The sequence below is a fragment of the Salmo salar genome, chromosome ssa01 (assembly GCF_905237065.1).
Source record: "Salmo salar chromosome ssa01, Ssal_v3.1, whole genome shotgun sequence".
Classification (NCBI taxonomy): Eukaryota; Metazoa; Chordata; class Actinopteri; order Salmoniformes; family Salmonidae; genus Salmo; species Salmo salar.
The window spans coordinates 61,812,108-61,835,297 of record NC_059442.1 but is presented as its reverse complement, the minus strand read 5'-3'; the positions used below and the strand labels follow the sequence as shown (position 1 = coordinate 61,835,297).

The following is a 23,190-nucleotide window of genomic DNA, read 5'->3' as shown; positions in this document are numbered from 1 at the left end:
CTTCCGGTGAATTTACTAAATTAGATTTTAAAATAGCTTTTCGGTGAAAGCACATTTTGCAATATTCTGAGTAGATAGCTCGCCATCACAGGCTAGCTATTTTGACACCCACCAAGTTTGACCCTCACCAAACTCAGATTTACTATAAGAAAAATTGGATTACCTTTGCTGTTCTTCGTCATAATGCACTCCCAGGACTTCTACTTCAATAACAAATGTTGGTTTGGTTCAAAATAATCCATAGTTATATCCAAATAGCGGCGTTTTGTTCGTTTGTACGTTTTTTATCCGGCCGTGAAAATACTGCCCCCTATCCATAACAGGCTAACAGCTATTTTCTGGATTTTGATAACTAGTGGGTATAGTCCTAATTCTGCTCTGTATGGATTGTTTGGGGTTTTGTGTTGTACTGTACACAAAGTATATTTTTGCAGAATTCTGCATGCAAAGTCTCACTTGGGTGTTTGTCCCATTTTGTGAATTATTGGTTAGTGAGTGGACCACAGATCTCACAACCATAGAGGGCAATGAGTTCTATAACTGAATGAAGTATTTTTAACCAGATCCTAATTGGGATGTTGAGATGTATGTTCCTTTTGATAGCTTAGATCGTTCACAGCCTTGTGGGAGTTACCTGTGGTGTTGATGTTTAGGCCAAGGTAGGTATAATTATTTGTGTGCTCTAGAGCAGGCATTCCCAAACTGGGGTACGCGCAATGCTGTTGGGGGTACGCCAAATAAAAATGTGATTCACGTACCAGCTCTACTGGTAGTACTGCTACTACCAGCAGTACCACTACTACCAGCAGTACCACACCTGCAACTGTCGATGACACAAGTTGACCTGCTTCCATGAGCACATTCAACGCTAGCATCAGTAATTCTACATTTGTCTTTAGCCCAGCTAGCATGGACACTGACAATTGTGAAACTGATTCAGCCGAAGAACTACTGCCCCCTTATCCGGGAAAGCACCGAACAACAGACAGGGACGATGGATCATCGAAGAGGCGCAAATATGATGACAACAACATTGATTTGGGGTTCACTTATATTGGGAGTAGTGCCTTTCCTCAGCTACAGTGTGTTATATGTGCAAAAATGAAACTTTCACTCTGCGCAGAGATTAAAAGAGAGAGATTAAAAAACAAAACATGCCAAACAACATTGATTCACGACGCATCAGTGACATGGCAGGAGACGTTTTGAAACAATTACTGCTTCGCATACAAGCCAGTGAATTCTATGAGTTACAGATAGATGAGTCAACAGACGTGGCGAGCCTGGCACAGCTCCTGGTACATGTCGGTTACGTTTATGGGGGGTCAATCAAGGAAGACATCCTCTTCTGCAAACCACTGGAAATGAGGACAACAGGAGAGGACATTTATAAAGTACTGGATAGCTTTGTGACATCAAATGGACTTTGGTGGTCAAGATGTGTTGGTATCTGTACTGATGGCGCAAAAGCCATGACAGGGAGACATAGTGGAGTGGTAATGCACGTACAAGCAGTTGCTCCCTACGCCACTTGGGTACACTGCAGCATCCACCAAGAGGCTCTTGCTGCCAAAGGAATGCCTGACAGCTTGAAAGACGTTTTGGACACTACAGTGAAAATGGTTAACTTTGTTAAAGCAAGGCCCCTGAACTCCCGTGTATTTTCTGCACTATGCAATGCTATGGGCAGCTTTTACAACATACAGAAGTGCGCTGGTTATCAAGGGGCAAAGTATTGACACATTTTTTTGAATTGAGAGACAAGCTTAAAGTTTTTTTTACTGACCATCATTTGATGACGAGTTTCTCACATGACTGGTCTATCTGGGTGATTTTTTTTCTCGCCTGAATGATCTGAATCTAGGATTACACGGAATCTCCACAACTATATTCAATGTGCGGGACAAAACACACAGGTCTTTCCATCATTGTATGATTTTTTGTGTGCAAATGAACTCAAGCTTATGGACAATGTCAAATGTGATATAGCAAAGCACCTGAGTGAGTTGGGTGAGCAATTGCACAGGTACTTTCCCGAAACGGATGACACAAACAACTGGATTCATTATACCTTTCATGCCCTGCCTACAGTTCACTTATCGATATCTGAACAAAAGAGCCTCATTGATATTTCAACAAGCGGTTCTGTGAAAATGTAATTTAATCAGAAGCCACTGCCATATTCCTGGTTTGGGCTGCGCTCAGAGTATCCTGCCTTGCCCTTTGCAACCACGTACCTATGTGAGAGTGGATTCTCGGCCCTCACTAGCATGAAAACTAAGTACAGGCACAGACAGTGTGTGGAAAATGATTTAAAATGAACAAAAATGACATTTCCTTATGCTGAAAAGGTCAGTACAGCCCTACCTTTACCATCACATAAAATGGCTAAAATTAGAATCAGGTGCACCAAAAAAAGGGGCAAATGATTAGAAAATCATTAGAGAGTAACTTGGGAGCGTTCAGCCTTCGATAAAGATTAGAAACTTGGTCTGGTTTGGTCTTAATCATATTGGTGTGTGGTAATACATCATGCCAAGATCAAAATACATATCTGAGGCTCTCAGAAGAAAGATTATTGATGCCCATAAGTCTGGGAGGGGTTACAAATCCATTTCCAATAAGTTCAAAGGACATCGTTCCACTCGCCAATGGATCATCTAGAAATTGAGAAAATTCCAGAATACTGGAAATCTACCTAGGACAGGTCATCCCACCAAATTCAGCTCAAGACCTGACCGAAAGATGCTCATAGAAGTCTCTAAGAATCCCAGGGTAACATCAAGGGATCTACAGGCCTCTCTTGCCACAATCAATGTCGAAGTGCATGAGTCAACTGTCAGAAAGAAACTCCATAAATTTGGCCTACATGGGAGGTCAGGAAGGGAAAAGCCTCTGCTCTCAAAAAAGAACATCAAGACATGACTGACTTTTGCCAGACAATACCTGTGTAAAACTACTGGAACAAGTGCTCTGGACAGATGAGTCGAAGGTGGAGTTGTTTGGCCGCAATGCCAGACGCCATGTTTGGCGAAAATGAAACACTGCCTTTGAGCAAACCTCATACCAACCGTAAAGCATGGAGGGGGTGACATTATGGTTTGGAGCTGCTTTGCTGCCTGAGGGCCAACTTGCCTTCTTTGAGTCAAACATGAAATCCATATTGTACCAGAGCATTATTGAGTAGAATTTAAGGCCATCTGTCAAAAATCTGAAGCTGAACAGAACATGGATCTTTCAACAGGACAATGATCCAAAGCACACAAGCAAAGCTACAACAGAATGGTTCAAAAATATGAAATGGAGGGTTATGGAATGGCCAAGTCAAAGCCCAGATCTCAATCCTGTCGAAATGCTGTGCGGGAACTTGAAGCGGGCCATGCATGCCCTCGAACATGTCACAGTTGAAGCAGCACTGTAAAGAGGATTGGGCAAAAATATTTCCCAGTCTATGTAAGAGACAGTTACAAGAAACGTCTAGATGAAGTTATTTTAGTCAAAGGGGGCAACACCCTGTACTTGTACTTGTACCTGTACTTATTTTGTACGCACTATGGAATTTTATTTCTGTTGATTGCGAAGTATAGTCTTACAGTATAATTTGTTAAATTAGGTTACACTAAAAAGAAATACAACTTTCCAGGTGGTGTACTTACTTTTTCACATGACTGTATGTTTTCCCCCAACACTGCTTTCCATCCATTGGTATAGCAGACCCTCATGCCAAATTGAATCAAAAGCTTTTGGGGAATCAACAAAGCATGGGAAGACTTGGCTTTGTTTGGTTTTGTTTGTTTGTCAATATGGGTGTGCAGGGTGTATACGTGGTCTGTCATACGGTATTTTGGAAAGAAGCCAATTTGACATATACTCAGGAAATTGTTTTCACTGAGGAAATGTTGGAGTTTGCTGTTAATGATACTGCAAAAGATTTTTCCGAGATTGCTGTTGGTTCCACTGTAATTATTGATTTGAAATTTGTCTACACTTTTGTGGATTTGGGTAATTAGACCTTGGTTCCAAATATTGGGGAAGATACCAGTGCTGAGGATAATGTTGAATAGTTTAATAATAGCCCATTCGAATTTGTGGTATGTATATTTTATCATTTAGTTTAGTATACCATCAACACCACAGGCCTTTTTGGGTTGGAGAGTTTGTATTTTGTCCTGTAGCTCATCCAATGTAAATTGGAGAATCAGGTGGGTTCTGATAGTATTAAACAATTTCTCATTGTTATTAGTTTTCTTAGGTTTTCTGCCAGAATTTACATTTGATATGTCAGCTGATATGTAAAATATATTGTTCAGGCTTTCTACTGCTAAGTTTACACCTTCACTATTGCAGGATAACATTTTGTCCAGGAAGTTGTCTTGGAGGGATTGGATTTGTTGTTGGCCAATAGTTTTTCGGTAGGTTTCTACACTACCCTCCTTCCATCTACAGCATTTCTTAATAGTATTGCAGTTTGTTTGGCTTCGATGCCTGATTTTGCTGTGATCTGAAAGTGGTGTTAGTGGGCTGACTGTGAACGCGCTGAGAGACTTTGGGTTGAGGTTAGTGATGAGGTAGTCTACCGTACTACTGCCAAGAGATCAATCAATCAATTAATCAATCAAATGTATTTATGAAGCCCTTTTTACATCAGCTGATGTCACAAAGTGCTGTACAGAAACCTAGACTAAAACCCCAAAAGCAAGCAATGCAGGTGTAGAAGCAAGGTGAGCTATAGGTGTACCTACTGTAGGAGTCATCTCGAAGCCTACCATTGACTATGTACAGACCCAACATGCGACAGAGCTGCAGGAGTTGTGACTCGTTTCTGTTGGTTATGTTGTTGTAGTTGTGTCTAGGGGGTGCAAGAGGGGGAGGGAATGCTGTCACCTCCAGATAGGTGTAACTCTCTCTCTCTCTCTCTCTTGCTCTCTCGCACTCTCTCTCTTTCAGTTCATCCTGGGAGTGTATTGTAGTTGAGAGGCTGTGTGGAGGGCTTTGTCCTTACATATTTGTATTTTCTATGGTGGACGGTTAACACACTGATAATTTAGTGGTACTCACTGTTTTTTCTCAAAGTTAGGGAGGAAGAGGACAGAGTTGTAGTTTCCTGGGGTTTGAACGGTGTAGTGTGCGCAACGGATTCAAAGCCTAGAGAGGAGGAGACGCTGTCATTATGGCATGGATTCAGGTGTGTTCCTGAGAAGGGATTTAAGGTGGATGAGGTTCTGCTTGCAGTCGACGAACAGGTAGGAGCTAAAGTTATACATTCTGCATCCAGAATGAACAAAGCTATGGTTGTGTTCATGAAAATAGTAAATTTAGTGGGTAGGCTAATTACAAGTAAAATATTTGTAAGGGATATGTTGGTGCCGATTTGTCCTATTTTGATTCCTTCGACAATGGTTATACAAATAATCCAGAAAAACGCATGTCAAAAATGTTATAAATTGATTAGCATGTTAATGAGGGAAATAAGTATTTGACCCCCTCTCAACCAGAAAGATTTCTGGCTCCCAGGTGTCTTTTATACAGGTAACGAGCTGAGATTAGGAGCACACTCTTAAAGGGAGTGCTCCTAATCTCAGTTTGTTACCTGTATAAAAGACATCTGTCCACAGAAGCAATCGATCAATCAGATTCCAAACTCTCCACCATGGTCAAGACCAAAGAGCTCTCCAAGGATGTCAGGGACAAGACTGTAGACCTACACAAGGCTGGAATGGGCTACAAGACCATCGCCAAGTAGATTGGTGAGAAGGTGACAACAGTTGGTGCGATTATTCGCAAATGGAAGAAACATGCGCACTGCTGAGGAGAACTGACGGATTAGGGATGGACCGGCAGCTGTTCCTCATGAGGCTGGAGAGGCTGAGTACAGCAGGTCTCTCTGATTTTTACTCTCCGGTGCTGAGGGCCTGGCACCTGCTAAGGCCCACACAAGAAGAGCCTGGACTGTGGGAGGAGACTATCTTCCACAACCCAGCCATCCTTTTGAGATTGATTCAGTCGGCCACCATGCAGAGGCGACTGATGGCAACGGGTTTACTAAGGCTGGGTGACCTGCGGCTGCTGGAGGAGGGGTGGAAAACCCCGGAAGTCCTGGCACAACGAACATCTCTTAGGCTGCTGGAGAGATTCCTGGGGGAGATCCAGGAGGCACTATCTGAGCCGGAAAGGGGGTGTTTGAGCGGCCAAAGGGGAGTGGCCACTAATATTTCCACCACTGCAGGTGACGGCAGAGACTGGGGACTGGCAAGGGGGTCTGGAGGACTTGTTAGATTTTAACACTCCGAGCCTGGGGAAGTTTGAGGGGGTGGGAGGTAAAGCCCTCTACAACCTCTGCATTAAGGTAAGGAACATTAGGAGCCTAACAGGAGTGAAGGCACCTCCGTGGCTGGGGGTATGTGGGGCGGAGAGTATGGTGGGTTTTAGAACTCACAGTACCAAAGAGGTTAGGGGACCTCCAGTGGAGGGTTCTACCCTGTGCACCAGCTTAATGCCATTAATGTCTCTGTTGGAATATCTGTGTGAGAAGTTGGGGGTGGAGTATACTGTCAGGATGTTTATGAGGTACAGGTATTCGAATAAGGAAAAGGTGTGTGTTGTTGAATTTTCTGTTTGCTCAGGCAAAGTAGGCTATTTGGCTAACAAAGAGGAACAGGGTCAACGGTGGGGGGATAACAGACCCTTTACTATTATTTAATGGGAAGGTCTCTGCGTGCCTTATGGTGGAATTTGAGTTCTATAAATGATTAAATGTGTGGATGTGTTTAAGGAGATATGGTGTGTTGGGGGGGGGGGGGCGGCTGTCTGTATACCTGGGGAGGATGGGTTGGAAATACGGTTCTAGAAGTGGTGTGGTTTTGGTTATTGTGATGTGGGGTGTTGTTATGTATCATGGGGTAGAGGGAAAGATGAGTATGCAGTACAGGGGATATTTGTTTTTTAAAGGGGGGTGGGGTGGTGGTGAAGTTCTAATGAACTGAGGATGTACTGTGCCTTGCGAAAGTATTAACCCCATTGGCATTTGTCCAATTTTGTTGCCTTACAGAAAACTTGAACATGCATAACAATTCACCCCCCCATAGTAAATACTTTGTAGAGCCACCTTTTGCAGAAATTACAGCTGAAAGTCTCTTGGGGTATGTCTCTACAGTGAGGGAAAAAAGTATTTGATCCCCTGCTGATTGTGTACGATTTTGTAAGTATTTGACCCCTCTGCAAAACATGACTTAGTACTTGGTGGCAAAACCCTTGTTGGCAATCGCAGAGGTCAGACGTTTCTTGTAGTTGGCCACCAGGTTTGCACACATCTCAGGAGGGATTTTGTCCCACTCCTCTTTGCAGATCTTCTCCAAGTCATTAAGGTTTCGAGGCTGACGTTTGGCAACTCGAACCTTCAGCTCTTTCCACAGATTTTCTATTGGATTAATTTCTGGCGATTGGCTAGGCCACTCCAGGACCTTAATGTGCTTCTTCTTGAGCCACTCCTTTGTTGCCTTGGCTGTGTGTTTTGGGTCATTGTCATGCTGGAATACCCATCCACGACCCATTTTCAATGCCCTGGCTGAGGGAAGGAGGTTCTCACCCAAGAATTGATGCTACATGGCCCCGTCCATCGTCCCTTTGATGCGGTGAAGTTGTCCTGTCCCCTTAGCAGAAAAACACCCCCAAAGCATAATGTTTCCACCTCCATGTTTGACGGTGGGGATGGTGTTCTTGGGGTCATAGGCAGCATTCCTCCTCCTCCAAACACGGCGAGTTGAGTTGATGCCAAAGAGCTCCATTTTGGTCTCATCTGACCACAACACTTTCACCCATTTGTCCTCTGAATCATTCAGATGTTCATTGGCAAACTTCAGAGGGCATGTATATGTGCTTTTTTTTAGCAGGGGGACCTTGCGGGCGCTGCAGGATTTCAGTCCTTCACGGCGTAGTGTGTTACCAATTGTTTTCTTGGTGACTTTGGTCCCAGCTGCCTTGAGATCATTGACAAGATCCTCCCGTGTAGTTCTGGGCTGATTCCTCACCGTTCTCATGATCATTGCAACTCCACGAGGTGAGATCTTGCATGGAGCCCCAGGCCGAGAGAGATTGACAGTTCTTTTGTGTTTCTTCCATTTGCGAATAATCGCACCAACTGTTGTCACCTTCTCACCAAGCTGCTTGGCGATGGTCTTGTAGCCCATTCCAGCCTTGTGTAGGTCTACAGTCTTGTCCCTGACATCCTTGGAGAGCTCTTTCGTCTTGGCCATGGTGGAGAGTTTGGAATCTGATTGATTGCTTCTGTGGACAGGTAACAAGCTGAGATTAGGAGCACTCCCTTTAAGAGTGTGCGCCTAATCTCAGCTCGTTACCTGTATAAAAGACAACTGGCAGCCAGAAATCTTTCTGATAGAGAGGGGGTCAAATACTTATTTCCCTCATTAAAATGCAAACAATTTATAACATTTTTGACATGCGTTTTTCTGGAATTTTTTGTTGTTATTCTGTCTCTCACTGTTCAAATAAACCTACCAATAAATTATATACTGATCATTTCTTTGTCAGTGGGCAAATGTACAACATCAGCAGGGGATGAAATACTTTTTTCCCTCACTATATAAGCTTGGCACATCTAGCCACTGTGATTTTTGCCCATTCTTCAAGGCAAAACTGCTCCAGCTCCTTCAAGTTGGATTGGTTCTGCTGGTGTACAGCAATCTTTAAATCATACCACAGATTGTCAATTGGATTGAGATCTGGGCTTTGATTAGGCCATTCCTAGACATTGAAATGTTTCCCCTTAGACCACTCGAGTGTTGCTTTAGGTGTATGCTTAGGGTCATTGTCCTGCTGGAAGGTGAACCTCCGTCCCAGTCTCAAATCTCTCGAAGACTGAAACAGAATTTCCCTGAATTTAGCGCCATCCATCAACCCTTAAATTCTAACCAGTTTCCCAGTCCCTGCCGATGAAAAATATCCCCATGGCATGATGCTGCCACCACCATGCTTCACTGTGGGGATGGTGTTCTCGTGGTGATTAGAGGTGTTGGGTTAGCGCCAGACATAGCGTTTTCCTTGATTGCCAAAAAGCTCAAGTTTAGTCTCATCTGACCAGAGTACCTTCTTCCATATGTTTGGGGAGTCTCCCACATGCCTTTTGGCGAACACCAAACATGTTTGCTTATTTTTTTCTGGCCACTCGTAAAGCCCAGCTCTGTGGAGTGTACGGCTTAGAGTGGTCCTATGGACAGATACTCCAATCTTCGCTGTGGAGTTTTGCAGCTCCTTCAGGGTTATCTTTAGCCTCTTTATTGCCTCTCTGATTAATGCTCTCCTTGCCTTGTCTGTGAGTTTTGGTGGGCGGCCATCTCTTGGCAGGTTTGTTGTGGTGCCCTATTCTTTCCATTTTTTATAATGGATTTAAATGGTGCTCTGTGGGATGTTCAAAGTTTCAGATAATTTTTTATAACCCAACCCTGCTCTGTACTTCTCCACAACTTTGTCCCTGGCCTGTTTGGAGAGCTCCTTTGTCTTCATGGTACCGCTTGCTTGGGGGTGCCCCTTGCTTAGTGGTGTTGCAGACTCTGGGGCCTTTCAAAACAGTTGTATAAATACTTTGATCATGTGACAGATCATGTGACACTTAGATTGCGCACAGGTGGACTTTATTTAACTAATTATGTGACTTCTGAATGTAATTGGTTGCACCAGATCTTATTTAGGTGCTTCAGATCAAAGGGGGTGAATACATATGCATGCACCGCTTTTCTGTTTTTAATTTGTTAGAATCTTTTTAAACAAGTTATTGTTTTCATTTCACTACACCAATATGGACTATTTTGTGTATGTATTCACTACCTGAAATCCAAATAATAATCAATTTAAATTACAGGTTGTAAAGCAACAACATAGGAAAAACGCTAAGGGTTCTGAATACTTTTGCAAGGCACTGTATCATTAAATAAAAACAAAACGTTTTCAACAAATTGTCTCTCTCACCTTATCAGAAGCCAGAAAGCAACAGCATCCTCCCTGTCTCTCTCTCTCTTCTGCTCTCTCTCTCTCTGGGACCAGTCCTCTGGGCCTTGATAGATATATCTGCCACCAGAAAAAAAAATGACGAGGGTCTTGTTATATATCTATAGATTCATCATAACCAGAGAGGAAACTAACTCCCATGTGTTTTAATTTGCCTTTAAGAGCGTTCCCCCACTGCTGGGCCCAAGGCTTTTAATAGTGATTCACTTGGCGGTGATTGCAGGTCATTACCCTGCGATAGGAAGAGAGCCAGTAACGAGAGGAGGCTTAATGGCCGAGAGAGAGGAGAGCCGTAAACGATAGAGACGGCTTCCAATCCCCCTACACCCCCCTCTTCCATTCTCACATGGCTTTTATGAATAGCCTATCCAAACGGCGTTTGTTTAAACCTCCATTAGAATCAAAAAGGTGGCAATCTTCTTAATCAAACCTAATTTATTAAAACATTAGCTGGCTCTATTAACAGGTCACAGCGAGGCAGCAAGGACGAGGGAAAGTGTGTGACAAGCTGCGGCGCCCTCGAAGAAAAACGTGCCCACGTCGATTGAGATAAATATTAAGCTAATCTGTCGTCCTGTTCATTCCCCTCTCCCTCCTACCTTTTATCAATGTTTCTCTGTGACTAGTGACAGGAGGCATAATAGGCTTCTATTTACTCTACTGTACTGTCTGCTAGCGCCGATTGGTAGCTAACAAAGACGGCTAAGTACCCAGTGCTCCTTATTCCTATTGATGTACAACACTGACAAATAAATTAAATGTACCTTTGGAAATGGTTCTATTAGTGTTTTTATTAGGTTAATTAGCCAGCCTCGGGGGACTCGTTGAATGGGGGAGATTGAAGATTAATTCAGTGTTCTCCGGTGATAGCCTAGGATTTACTAACTGACAGAGAATACCCAGGGCAGTCGCGCGCACACACACACACACACACACACACACACACACACACACACACACACACACACACACACACACACACACACACACACACACACACACACACAGGTCTTCTAAATTCCTAAAATGTAAATGTGAAAAGTTATTGAAATGCAGGGCTTGAAGAGACCTTGGTCTCAATGGGACTTTTTTCTCAAATAAAGTAAAACAAATCTGTGAAGTGTCCAAAGTTGGGTTTTCACGATGTACAGTGTGCTGTGTCCTTCACCTGGCAGAGCCCAAACCCTATCCAATTTATCTTTCTCATCTCATAAGAACCTCTATTGGCTCACAGTAACTTAGTCATACCTACACGTGGCATCTAACCAATGATTTCAGATCCCAATATGGGATAAACACATAGCCTCACCTTCTCTGCATCACCTTCTCCCCCCCCACACACACACACACACACACACACACACACACAGGTCTGCCCACCGGGGGAGTGTGGTACTGCCTATGGCCAGCCAGGGAGGAGTCCCAGGATGAAAGCCTTATTGATAGGGATAAAGGTTTTTGATGAGGCAGATTGCTCATCAGGGTGGAATGGCATGCTTCTCAGATGTGACACATTTTCAGACCAGCCCAGGGGCCCATCGACCAAAGCAGCATCGGGGAGTGTCTGTGTTTGTGTGTGTCATTCTTGTCCTCTGTGATCACACTTAAGTCCAGACCATTGATTGGTTATCGGCACACATCTGGGTCAGTATGGCCCCGCCTTGTCTCGTCGTCCAAGGAGATGGCAGAGAAGTGCAGTGAACTTCACGCCTCAATCATGACACACAAACACATCCATATATCCACACACACTCTCACTCTGAGATTTGGTTCTCCCACCCAGGTAATTTAGGGATAAACTGGTTACTTGGGGTAACATTTAGCTTTACCATGACTGCTGAAGATAAAACAGCAACCAAAGTTTGTTTTCCTTCTAAACTGATCCATGTACAGTGATGTGAAAAACAATTTTCCCCCTTTCAAATGTTCTCTACTTTTGCATTTTTTTTATACTGAATTATCAGATCTTCAACCAAGACATAATATTAGATAAAGGGCACCTAAGTGAACAAATAACACAACAATTACATACTTATCTCATTTATTTCATAAACAAAGTTATGCAACACCCAATGCCCCTATGTGAAAAATTGTCCCCTTACACTCAATAACTGGTTGTAGCTTTAATGACTCCAACCAAATTCTTCCTGTAGTTACTGATCCAACCAAATGCTTCCTGTAGTTGCTGATCAGTCTCTCACGTTGCTGTTGAGGAATTTTGGCCCACTCTTCGAAGAAGAACTGCTGTAACTCAGCGACATTTGTGGATTTTCAAGCTTGAACTGCTAGTTTCAAATCCAAACACAACATCTCAATCGGGATTAGGTCTTGACTTTGACTGGGCCATTTCAAAACTTCAAATGTGTCACTTTTTAGCCATTTTCACGTAGACTTGATTGTGTGTTTGGATAATTGTCTTGCTGCATGACCCAGCTGCTCTTCAGCTTCAGCTCACAGACGGATGGCCTGACATTCTCCTGTATAATTCTCTGATACAGAGCAGAATTCATGGTTCTTTTTATTATGGCAAGTCGTTCAGGTTCTGAGGCAACAAAGCATCCCCAAACCATCACATTACCACCACCATGTTTGACCGTTGGTATGAGGTTTTCACTATGGATTGCAGTGTTTGGTTTTCACCAGGCATAGTAGGACCAATGTCATCCATTTTTTTTTGTGTGCCGAGAAGCACCTGGAAGCACCTGGAAGCACCTGGATGATCATCAAGTTCTATATAAAGTTTCGGACGACATGTAGCTAGCTAGCTGAACAATTAACCATAATCCCAACTCATGAAGTTACTACACTGCATGAATCTGCAAGTAGCTAACCAACTAGGTTACATTTTAGCTAGCTAGCTAACATTAGGCTATAACTAGCAATGCAAATTGCTCTGAGATACAAATAATATTACTACAGAGTCAGCCAGCTAATGGCAGCTAGCTACATAGCAGTATACTTTAACTTGCAAAGAAAATGACTTTCTGACAAAATTAGAAACTTGTAATCTCTGAAAAGTGAGCTAGACTCTTACCCACATGGATGAACGCTTCTCCCTCTCTGTCACGGATGCCATGATTGCCCTTAGTTTGAATATGTAGTGTTTTATACAACAGCCTTCTGTGTTCTCTTTTTGACTCCCTCATCACTCTCTTCCCTCCTCTCCATCCTTCCCCATTTCCTCTCTCAATCACATTCCCTCTCTTGACTTCACTCCCTCACTCTCCCTACCTGACACTCTCACCCAAGGTCTCTCACTTCCTTCCCCTTTTTCTGTTATTCCCTCTTTTCCCACTCACTCTTCCCTTGCCTTTCTCTCATTTCGCCAACTCCTCCAAACTCCAATAAAATTATTCCAAAGGCCAAGGAACCTGAGATAACATAATAACCTGGAGAAGACAATCAGACCACACACATGCACAAATCAAATATATTGATGTTTCGGGCCTCTGTGAAGAGTAACTGGGATGTAGTTTGAATGCTTCTCCGGGGTTAAGAGTTGTCCAAGGGAAGCAGTAATAAAATAAATAAAAGTGGACTTTATCTGCCAGCGGCGCACACTGCACCCACCAGCTCCCTTTTTAGCCTCACAGAGATACCAGGACTCTTAATAATTGATTATAATTGATTTTAACTAGGCTCTGACCCAGGCCAGGACGCAAAGGCAGTGTCGTCCAAGCATGTGTGTGTGTGTGTATGTTTGTTTGTTTGTTTGTTTGTGTGTGTGTGTGTGTGTGTGTGTGTGTGTGTGTGTGTGTGTGTGTGTGTGTGTGTGTGTGTGTGTGTGTGTGTGTGTGTGTGTGTGTGTGTGTGTGTGTGTGTGTGTGTGTGTGTGTGTGTGTGTGCGTGCGTGCGAGAGAGGGAGAAAGGAGGGCAGTGCACATCTTTAAAAACTCCAGACGTGTTCCTGAGATAAAATATTTAGGCAGCCGAAGCCTTGACCTCCTGTGCTCGCCGGCTCCCAGTTAGAATTGATTTATGACAAGGCAACTGGGACGCCGTTACAACAAAATGCACTAAAGCCGGCCACGCGTGCCCTCTGACACTCTCACCAGCTTAACCCCCTCGCCAAAGCCCTGTGTGTGTGTGTGTGTGTGTGTGTGTGTGTGTGTGTGTGTGTGTGTGTGTGTGTGTGTGTGTGTGTGTGTGTGTGTGTGTGTGTGTGTGTGTGTGTGTGCATGCAGAGAAGTTGGGACTTTGTGTCTGTCCATATTGTGATCAAAAATCATTGGGCAGATGCCACGTGTAGGTCTGACTAAGGTACTGTGAGCCAATAGCGGTTATTAGGAGATGAGAAAGATACATTCATAGGGTTTGGGCTCTGCCAAGTTACCTCTTAAGTATTAGCCCCTTTTTTTTTTACATTTCGCCTAAAATGACATACCCAAATCTAACTGCCTGTAGCTCAGGCCCAGAAGCAAAGATATGCATATTATTGGTACCATTTGAAAGAAAACACTTTGAAGTTTATGGAAATGTGAAAGGAATGTAGTAGAATATAACACAATAGATCTGGTAAAAGATAATACAAAGGAAAAAAAAACGTTATTTTGTATTTTTTTGTACCATCATCTTTGAAATGCAAGAGAAAGGCCATAATGTATTAATCCAGCCCAGGTGCAATTTAGATTTTGGCCACTAGATGGCATCCGTGTATGTGCAAAGTTTTAGACTGATCCAATGAACCATTGCATTTCTGTTCAAAATGTGGTATCAAGACTGCCCAAATGTGCCTAATTTGTTCATTAATAACTTTTCATGTTCAAAATGTTGCATTCTCCTCAAACAATAGCATGATATTCTTTCAGTGTAATAGCTACTTTAAATTGGACAGCGCAGTTAGATTAACAAGAATTTAAGCTTTCTGCCAATATCAGATATGTCTATGTCCTGGGAAATGTTCTTGTTACCTACAACCTCATGCTAATCGCATTAGCCTACATTAGCTCAACCGTCTCGTGGAAGGGACACCGATACAACACACTGTACATCGGGTGCATATGTGAGTGTGTGCATCAAATCAAATCAAATAGTATTGGTTACATACACATATTTTGCAGTTATCGCGGGTGTAGTGAAATGCTCATGTTCCAACAGTGCAGCATGCATGTGTGTGTGTGTGTGTGTGTGTGTGTGTGTGTGTGTGTGGGTCCAGTGAGATGGACACAACCCAAAAGCCTCTTCTTTATGAGCCAACTCCCTCCTCCTCTGGCTGTCCTCTAAGGCTACTTGGACAGAAAATCAGACCAGAGTTGGCATGCTCAGGTACCTTCATACATCAAGCCAGAACTCCAATCAAATTACACATAGGAACCTGACCAGGATTCAATGGTACAGCTAAGATGTGGTCATTGATGTTCATGCATTAGTTTATGACCTGTTCAAAACTGCATTAACTCATGTCTAGGGCTGTGGCAGTCAAGAAATTTCGTCAGCCGGTGATTGTCGGTCTCACGTTAATTGACCGTTAATTAACATAAGACATTTAGTATCTCCTGGCTTCCACCCATAGCCTACATGCCACTGATGCAGACCTTTGGAATATCTACATTTTAAAAAGTCTAATAAATCCACTAGTTCATTTAGCAGATAAGATTTGCTTAGAATTCCGTGGCATTATTTTATAGTATGAATAATACAATTGTACAAAGCTGAATGAAATAGAAAGGTTCTTTTCTCCAAACAATTTGAGGGAGTGCGCACATGGGCTATTCTGTGTTGAGTGGTTAACAAAGAAATAGGTATTCCTATGTGCTTTATTTAGAGTTATTAATGTAACTTTAGTTGTTCTACAAACATTGGGCTATATGTTTTGATTTTTAATACATTGTAAGCCTGCATGATGCAACTCTAATGATGATTTGACAAAAGTTGCTTGAAAAGCATGAGTGCTGCTTTGTTTTTTTTGTGCAGGCAGTACACACTACATCAGTCACTCATTCACAATTTGACAAGCACTTGATAATTCCTAGAATTTCACGGTGGCATCCCCTTTGTGTGGCTGTAATGCACCCTAAAAAAAAATCATGCCTTTTGCAGCCAGTGGCTGTCGTGCCCTTCTCCAAGAGTGCTGCGCTCTACATCATGTGATCGGGTCATTCTCACAGGATACAAGTAAAGACAGGCACTGTCTGGGACAATTGTGGGATGTGATAGATCCCAAGTGAATACAACCACTAGCATCAAAACATATGTTTTATGCAATGTGGCTGACGCAACAGATCAGATTGTTTAGCTTAAAATGTTGATAAACTATTACCGTAATTTCCGGACTATAAGCCGCAACTTTTTCCCCACGCTTTGAACATCGCGGCTTAAACAATGACACGGCTAATATATGGATTTTTACCGCTTTCAAAAAAATATATAAAAAAAAAACACATTCTGTGACGTGCTCAGTTTTTTGGCGGCATGAAGCTTTCATTAGACCAATGAAATTGCCGAACGGGTTAAGGTCAAACAACTTTTTTGTTTACTGTTTCGATTAAATCGAGCTCTCTCAAACTTCCCATCATTCTGATTACGGTAGTTATTTTGTCACCCTCATCATGGCAAAGACACGGAGAAATGCATATGATGCAGCTTTCAAGTTGAAGGCGATTGATCTGGCTGTTGGAAAAGGAAATAGGGCTGCTGCACGGGAGCTTGGTCTTAATGAGTCGATGATAAGACATTGGAAAAAGCAGCGTGAGGAATTGACAGTGCAAAAAGACAACTAAAGCTTACTGCTAATTTTAAATGTTTTGTTACAAGCCTTGTTTCGTTAAAGCCTATTTATTTTTGTTACAAGCCGTGTTTCGTTAAAGCCTATTTATTTTTGTTACAAGCCGTGTTTCGTTAAAGCCTATTTATTTTTGTTACAAGCCGTGTTTCGTTAAAGCCTGTGTAAAGTTAATTTGTTTCAATGTACCGGTAAGCACCTGCGGCTTATAGACATGTGCGGCTTATTTATGTTCAAAATAATATATATTTTTTAATTCAGTGGGTGCGGCTTATATTCAGGTGCGCTCAATAGTCCGGAAATTACGGTAGGCTATTTCTTCACATTATAAGCGCAGCAATGAGCACATGATTATTAAGCGTGGATGTTCCAACACCATTATCAAAAGTGACCGCAAATGCAATTATGCATGTACTGCTTTTATTATAAAGGTGCATTTTTGTATGGTGAAAATTATCTTACCCAAACTTGAAACTCATGCTGCTTATATATGCCAGTTAGGCTCTACAACCCTTGTAAAGCGGATTAATGTGCTTCATTTTAAGAAGTTATTTGGCCACTTTAGTTGTGGTACAAACCTTGTTAAAACACATATAGCTATGGGCTAGGCTGCATGAGGTGTGTGACCATGATTCGAAAAATTTACCAAAAAAAGGCATTGTTTCTTATGCTGGGCATCATTCACAAGCGATAATATATAATTCACAAGTGCAAGGCTAATATTGTCACCCATCAGACTATTCTTGATTTAATCGTGTCTTTACATATACTAAATAAAATATATTTGACATTTGTTTTGATTTAGAATGAACCATTATCATGCAAATGTATCGAAACAGGAGCAGCGGGAAACAATACATGTAATCTATGCACTTAAATAGTGAATGGAGGACGATTTTCCCCGTGTGTTATTTTCATGCCTGCTGGGTAGGATGTACTCCTGTTGTAACTATAAGCAATGTGCTTAATATTAGGAAAGTTGAAAAATAAATATACTAGGCCTAGCCTCTAGAAAGCTGATTAGTTCCTTGTCTTTTTATTAGCGGCCATCACTCTGTTTTCTCATACAATTGCATAGCCTAAAAGCACAAGCATTTCGCTACACTCGCATTAACATCTGCAAACCATGTGTATGCGACAAATACAATTTGATTTGATTTGATTTATAGAAATGTTGCGCAACATGAGCTCAAGGGCTCTCACAGAGTGTTTGATTCGATTTTCGAATAGATTTGCATTGATGTCAGAGTGATTAGAGGGACAATAGACTGCTGAGTACCAGGCAGTTAGCAAGTTTGGTAGGCTACTAATGACCAGCAGCAGCATCAGAGCTTGGAGAAGCCTAATTACAGTGATTATACGGTCATGTGGAATTTGACTGCCTTCATGACTTGTGACTGCTGGTGTGGCGGTAATACGGTCACCGCAACAGCCCTACTCAGAATTTGTTAGTTAAATAAAGGTTAAATAAATAAATACTCATGTCCCCTTACTACTGTTACGATTAAAAAAGAGGAATACCGGTCTTACAAGGGGTTGGATAATAGGCTTAACATAGCTTCAGAGAGACCTTGAAATTGTTCTCTGTCTCTTGGAACAGCAGCTCAGCCAAAGATTGTCTATTATATTGACAAGATAGTCAGGTGACCACTCTAACAATGGAAATACATTTCCTCAAAGGTGGAAGGCAAGTGGGAAGAGGTGAGATCAGGTGGGGTTATTCTAGGCAATGAGAGGGAAGTTATACACATGAACAACAGGCCATAGAGATAGATTGAGGACTTTTCTTTGTATCTGTGCCGTTATAGCATCTGTGACAGTTTTAAAGTAGTCCATTTTCTTCTTCATTGGCTGATTGCTCCCAACTCATAGGAATCCACACTCAGTTGACTACTTTAAAATGGTGGAAGCCCTCAATGGCTATGTCCATACTAAAACAGGTTATATCCATGATGAGTCCTTTATCTATTTTAATATAACAGGGACAGCGCCGATATAAAGTCGTTTTTTTTCAAAGTTGCAGAAATGCCACGTGCGTCCACCTATATCAGTGAATTCATAATAACCAAACCATTATGAAACGTATATCAGATAAAATAAGCCACAAGTAGCCAATAAGCAATTCCATTTCTTGTTTACCAAATTCGACACCCTCTCACTGACCTCCATACAAAAATTCCTCGCTTTGCGAGCTTATTTTCGTGGACAGATTTTGGGCAGAGTAAAACCTCTCTCTTCGCCTCTTTCTCTCTGGTTCAGCCAATCTGTAGGATCCAGTCAGAAAAACAGACAGACAGGTCCGGTAATTGTCTGCTTGATACTGCTATTGATCCACCAAAATGCAGTCCAGGTAAACAGTTGAATAAAACATTGTCCCCCCAAGCAGAGACTTGTGCAGAAGTACTGTGCAGTGTACTCCACTGTACAGTATGTACAAATACAGACCTCAGAGGGAGCTACAGTATAGGCCAAAAGGACAAGGTCATGGAAATATCAGAAGAATTAAAACCTTACAATAAAGATTGATGAATCATACTTATCCATAAAGAAATTATCCAGAAGTCTGAGGAAAATGGTGTTTGGTTTGATATTAAACACTAACAGTAAACTATCACTGAAAATAGAAAACAAAAAAAGAGTACCAAGTGTTTACTAAACTGACGTGTACAGAAGATTAATGACTGTTTTTTTTATAAGGGAATGGCTTGTTCTCTTCTGACAATGATACAAATAACAATAAGAGTATTTTAATCCCATGAGGCAGGGCCAGGCCCCTGCTGTTGCCATGGCACCCCAGATGGGCTTAACCTGTTAAGCGGACCTGACCTGGTTTACTTCTGGTCAGTGCACATGCTCCTTTTGTTTATTGACCGCTGAGCACATACATGTAGGTGACATACATGCAGTGTAATTGTACCGAGCTTTGTAAACGGTCACAAATGTCTAGTTGATGAAGTTACATTTCAATTCAGCAAACTTTTAGACAGATGTGGTTGACTTGTTGTTGAACACTTTATGATTGGTAACCTATACACTTTGAAGTGGTTATTTTTTTGGTGTGGTTTTCATACAATCCCCTCTTGGGTTTCCAACTTCACCTGCACAATGTTTTTACCATGTTTTCATCTGCCCTATTTTGTCTTTCACTTGTCTTCTTTGGTGCGAAAGAATAAAACCTAAAACCTAAAATGTAATTGAAGAGCGCCCCCTACCTGTATGGTGGTTAGATGCACAGCTGGCATCCACCTTATATAACATAAGAAGCAACATGTGTGAGTGTGAGTGTGTATGTGTCTGTGTGTGTCTGCCCAGCAGTGGGTTAAGAGCCCACGCCCAGTGCACTGTGATGATGTCAGCATGGCTGTAACCCTATAATTAATCACGGTAGCACGGTGCAACTCCACATGTGTCTCTGTGCTGGGTCAAACTGTCCCGTTTAAAAAATGTATGGATCAAGGTACGGGCAGGGGGGGAGGGGAGAGGAAGAGGAAGGAGGGAGCCTCTGTGGCTCTGTTGTGTTAACCCCCTTATCCCATAGGGGCTAAAGCTGGGAGAGGTGCCACAGCTGTACCATACACACATATACAATCACACATATACAACCAAACACAGACAAGCACACACACATGCCAAACACACACTCTATGACATCCACAATGGGCCCTGGCCGAGAATGTCCCAGGAGGGTGGGTAGGAGTTGTGAGGGTGTGGGGAACAAAGGCACCTGAGGTAGGGGAGTATAAGGGAAGGTGGGGGATGGAGGTTGTTCTCCAACAAACACCCCTCCCCTGGCGAAGCCAAAGCACAGTAAGAATTTAGCTCTGAGGAAAAATGCTCTGTCTTATATGGGCCTGAGGTTTGAGGGTGTAAATCTATGACCTTTAGTTCTCCATGACCTGGATCATGATATCATCTCTGGTACTCGGGGGAGAACAATTACTGTATATATGAATGGACAAAGCCATCGGTCACGTGACACCATTCATTCCTAAGTGAAGACTCCATAGCCCATTTGAAGCCAAATTAAGTCTGTTAAGATGGCATCTCACGGATGCATAACATCCTGCAGTTTGAGCTACTCCAGGAAGTGTCGTTGCAGGCTAGCTCAGTGCTGGCCCCTCTCATTGAGTAACTCAAGATGAAGGCCCACCACAGTACTGCAGGCTGCCATTAGCAACTAAATTATCATTATAACTTATTCTGTGTGTGAATTTTTAAATAATTGGTTCAAGGACATACATCTGGTGTAATAGAAGCAATTATTGGTATCATGATTGTCTCCAAAAAAAAAATGTTTTACAAAGATTTCCATTTTCCCATTCACTATTACGGGGGATAATTTTTTCCGCAACCAATGACTTCATCAGTAGCAAGGTCGGCCTTGAACTTCATGGCTTCAATGAGAGGGAGCAGTCGTTCTCCCCTGGGGGAGAACCCCAAACTTTGGGACCAGTTTAAAACCAGAGGGCCTACTATCTTCTTTTGACCTTCCTTTTATTTAACAATAAACATCCTCTCTACAGCCTACTGTAGATATGAAGGTAGAACTTTTGGATTATACAACCATGCATCAGCGAGTTGGAAAAACGGTGATCCCTCAGCCTGCTCTGGGCTGCATTCTCTCTCAAAAAAACTCTCTCCTGCATAAATACTTTTTTTCTTTCCCTATCTCTCGGTTTCTCTCTCATTCTCTCTGCCTGCGTTCCCTCAGCTAATGTCAAATGGTTCAGTGTTGTTCAATTAAATTCAAGTTGACATGCATTGGAAGTAGGCAGTGCTCTCTGTAATTCAGCCCTCTTTATAGCCAATCTATTTTTTAATAATGGTTCTGAAGAAAACATTAAAGTATTGATCTTTATTTATCGATCCGGCCGAAAGCATAGTTAAAGCTGACATAAATCAATCAAAATAAATTTTAAATGATGATAGGCGCATAGGAGGAGCCGGGAAGGTGCTGGGAGCGTAATTAGGGATCTGGTGAGTGGCAACCCAAGGCAATATGAGACAGTAATACACAGGCTGAAACGCTGTTTAGCAGGTCCAGATTAGGAATTTGTTTCGTATTAAATGAAGCGACTTGGAGCCAAGGTTAATGAAAGGGAATAGCACTTTAGGCCATGAGTAATCTACAGAAACCCTGCTCTACAACAAATAAAGACTAATGGGCTGCCCCTGCCCACATGGACACACACACACACACACTGCAGACACACACACACCGCCAGCGACAACCCCCGCTTACCAAGAACAATGGATATTCATTTGAGAGAGAGAGAGAGAGAGAGAGAGAGAGAGAGAGAGAGAGAGAGAGAGAGAGAGAGAGAGAGAGAGAGAGAGATTTATGTGTCTCCATTTTGGCCTCTCCCAGGTCTTTAAACAATGCAGAGTACATTAACTGATTTTAATCTGAGTAATGATGTCCACCCCAGGGATAGGGAGCAGGAGAGGAGAGGGGGCAGTGTGTGTCAGGGCTTAACTCGGTCTAGAGGTCTGGTCTATACAGTATACTGGGGCTCTCCTTGGACAACAGCCACATAGACAGTCACATGTTCTGCTTTTATGTCATAAGAGATGTTCATAAACTGGCATAGACCATGTTGGCACAGAGGATGATGACAGCTGGGTAAGGGTAAAGGTGAGATGAGGCCAGTTGGTGTGCTTTTAAATCTGTCGTCAAGATCCAACAGGGAGGCTACACGTGCCAAAAGTCCAGATTGAAGCCTGGTTTCACAACCAACATGTAGTGCAGAGTTTGTCCTAGTACAAGTTGTACAACACAATCCAGGGTAGAGGACAGTGCAAAACAAACCTGTTACTCACTAGCCTAGCCAATTCAAATAGAAAATGAATGTTTTAGCACAATCTTCTGTGTTTTAAAAATCAATTTTTGTAGTTTCAGTAGAACTTAAACCAGGCTATGGCACAATTACTGTATAGCCATGTAACCAACGGCCGGTTGAAGACCGTCATTAAAATAAAATAACAATGTGTTTTTTTTGTCTGTAGAATAAACAGCTGACTGAAGACAGGACAGACAGATATTCATGCAGTTGAGTCCGTTTATGCGGTAACATGGACTCTTAAAGTGGAACTGACAGCGTTTTAACTACTTTGCTGATATGAAACAAACAGACAATCATAATATCTGTAATTTTTTAAAATCAAATTCCAAGTTTATGCTTCAAAACCAAAACATTGCTTTTCTAGCTAGCTAGCTAGGGTGAACTTCAATGAGTGTTATTCACAGTTAGCATACCTCCTAATTGTCAATCAAATGTATTTGGCAAGCAGGCAAGTTCCCATTCAGTTGTCTAAATGTGGGTTGGGACAAGCTTGCATTGACAGGCAAGCTGCAGAAGGACGAGCAGGGTACTATTCCCCATCATTTGCGCAATTTTGATGGCCAACTAGGTTTCCCCTGAAGAATTTCCCTGTTCTTAGCGCCATCC

The 23,190-nt window shown here is 42.4% G+C and overlaps 1 long non-coding RNA gene across 1 annotated transcript in view; it reads right to left on the bottom strand.

Moving 5' to 3' along the window:
* The window catches only part of LOC123743478 (uncharacterized), a 56,786-nt gene extending 37,638 nt beyond the window's left edge, over positions 1-19,148 (bottom strand). The window contains exons 1-2 of the long non-coding RNA XR_006770304.1: positions 18,905-19,148; positions 9,982-10,080 (exon numbers count right to left, since the gene is read on the bottom strand). This is a non-coding gene — a long non-coding RNA (uncharacterized lncRNA). The remainder of the gene's footprint in view (positions 1-9,981; positions 10,081-18,904) is intronic.
* Between the last annotated feature and the right edge of the window lie 4,042 nt (positions 19,149-23,190).